This window comes from Cyprinodon variegatus, unplaced genomic scaffold (assembly GCF_000732505.1).
Source record: "Cyprinodon variegatus isolate N-32 unplaced genomic scaffold, C_variegatus-1.0 Scaffold945, whole genome shotgun sequence".
Taxonomy (NCBI): Eukaryota; Metazoa; Chordata; class Actinopteri; order Cyprinodontiformes; family Cyprinodontidae; genus Cyprinodon; species Cyprinodon variegatus.
This window is the reverse complement of record NW_015151398.1, coordinates 305,085-307,795: the sequence shown is the minus strand read 5'-3', so window position 1 is coordinate 307,795 and position 2,711 is coordinate 305,085. Positions and strand designations below refer to the sequence as shown.

At 41.8% G+C, this 2,711-nt stretch overlaps 1 protein-coding gene across 1 annotated transcript in view; it reads left to right on the top strand.

Moving 5' to 3' along the window:
* LOC107100208 (erythroblast NAD(P)(+)--arginine ADP-ribosyltransferase-like) overlaps positions 1 to 2,711 on the top strand; it is an 8,455-nt gene that overhangs the window by 580 nt on the left and 5,164 nt on the right. The gene's annotated exons all lie outside the window — the stretch shown is intronic.

Here is a 2,711-nt window from a genome sequence, read left to right as displayed (position 1 = left end):
TATATATATATATATATATAAAAATAAATGTACATATATGGCATTGAAAGTAAAGAAATAACAGTATTTCCTCACAACTCTGTCCTCTCTGACGACTTTTTAATAATCTTAAGGATTAGTCCTCCCCCAGTCCTCCCCCAAAAGAGGGGTTCACTTTAGCAAATTATTATCAGATATTGAAATTATGAATTTGAAAGAATCTGTTTCACTTTCTCTTCCCTCTGTGTTGCTAAACAGTGCTGTAGAGTGCAAAAGCTTAGTTTATTCCCCTTCACAGGTTGATGATATTGTTCATGGGGTTGCTAGTTCTCTGCAACGCAGACCCTTTTTTTTTATCCAGAATGTTCACATTGAAATCCTCTGCTGGAGAATATTCATCGTACACATCATCCCCTGACTTTGACACCAAAACAGTGTCAGTAAGCTTGGGAGTCGATCGGGGGGAAAGCCGGACTGTCACCCTAGTGGCAGCGTATGGTGGCAACTATGGTGACAGCATAGTGGTCGCTCCCACCATAGTGGCAGCATTGTGGCCGCTTGGCCACAGTGTTGTGACCGCTGCTAGCAGAGACTGCCACCATAGTTGCCGTTGCCACTATGGTGGCAGTCTCCGCTGGCGCCGCTGCCACTATGGTGGCAGCATAGTCGCTGATGCCACTATGGTGGCAGTACAGTTGCTGCTGCCACTATGGTGGCAGCATGATTGCCACTGCCACTATGGTGGCAGTTTCTGCTGGCGCCGCTCAAGGTGAAGTTGATACTTCAACTTTTACCAGTGTGTTTAAACTGCACTATCTATACTTCTACTTAAGTAACAAATGTGGGCACTTTTGACACCACTGTTCCACATTCGTCAGAGCCAGTAATGCTTTAAACATTGATAAACAGCATCTAGTGTGTGTAGTGCTTATAAGATTTGTATTAATGTAGCAAGAAATGCTGCTATTCTCTTTAAACTCACATTAAGCATAAAAAAGAGCATGCATATTTTTGCATGGGACCAATGACTTCAGATCAATGAAGCTTAAGACTAATAATGTCCCTACCAAAGTTGAAATCAAAACTACGCCCTTGCCCAAAGCCATAGCTTAGTTGAACCATCCATCGCACCTGCTCTTAGCAGTAATGATTTTATAGGATCCTAGGAGGATAAATAAGGATCCTTTATAGGATCCTTTATAGGATAAATAAGATTAATCTTATTAATAATAAGATAATTAGCACTCATCTATCTACGATTGAGTTATTTCTCGAAGACGAGACAGCAATGGTAGCCATAGAATCTGAACCGGGTTTAGACTGCTTTGATCCATATGAACTTTCAAAGTTAGCAAAACTATTGTCTTCATCTAAGCCTTCAACATTTATGTTAGATTATGTTATGTTATTTAAGGAGGTATTCCCTTTGATCTCCTCTTAAATGGGATTAATCGATTTCTGTTACAGGGATATGTACCAAAGGCTTTTAAGGTTGCTGTAAGTCTCCTGACCCAGATAACTTGGTAAATTATAGACCTATATCCAATCTTCCTTTCTTATCTAAAATTCTTGAGAAAGTAATTGCCAAACAAGAGTGCGACCACTTCCACCATAATGAACTTTTTGAAGAGTTTCAATCTGGCTTTAGAGCTCATCATAGCACTGAAACAGGTGAAAGTTGCTAATGATATTCTCCTGGCCTCAGATAATGGACTTGTATCTGTACATGTATCTCAGTGCTTCATTTGATACAGTTGATCATAATAGACTTGAATATTTTGTAGGAATTAAAGGAACCGCACTAGACTCACTTTAAATCTTATCTATCTGATCAATTTCAGTTTTTTCACGTTAATGTCAAATCTTCCTTGTCATGTTGGCTTTCAGGGATCTAACCCACATGCAGAACACTCAGAGGCTGGGAAAAAGTTCACAAGTTTATTGAAGAAATATTCACAAATAAAGAACACTGGTTCTGGGATAAACTGGGTCTGGGTCTGGTCACGACTGGTTTTCACTGCAGAGAGGGACAGATTGGTTAGCAGTCTTTCAGTGACCTTGCTGGTTGGGTGTTTGCAGGTCTATACCTGATCAGAGATGAGCAGAGCGGTAGAAGGGGGGAACCAGAAGGGTCCAGAGGCTGAAGGCAGGCAGAGGGCTAGGCAGAGGCAGGGCAGAGCAGATAATCTTACTCAGCAGGTTCAGAGCTTCTCTCTCAGTTCTTGCTGAGAGCCGGCAGGCAGGTTTCAGACTGAGTTGGATTTCCAGGGTTCTACTGAAAACAGACAGCTTGGTCTCACGTTTGAGAAACCCTTCCAGGTCTTCAGGTTTCCAGGCAGGTTCTTCCTGAGAAGCAGAGAGGACAAAAAGCAGATTAGGTTCAGGTTCAGGCTTCAGGGGAGTCAGAGATTCAGACAGGCAGGTTGGCTCAGGCTTGCTAACCATAACTGGCAAACACTCTGGCATCGGATTGTGGATCTGCCCCTCCTTAAATGCTGGTCCCCTGATGAGCTCATGAGCTGCGGGTGTGGTAGTCAGCTTCAGCCCCAGGAGACCTAGAACGCCCTCTGCTGGAGAAAGGTGGACAGACCTCCAGATCCCAACATTCCTTATGCTCAAGGGTTACCTGTGTAGTACCACATGGATCAGTGCTAGGATAAATTCTGTTTGCTATATATATATATATATATATATATATATATATATATATATATATATATATATATATATAT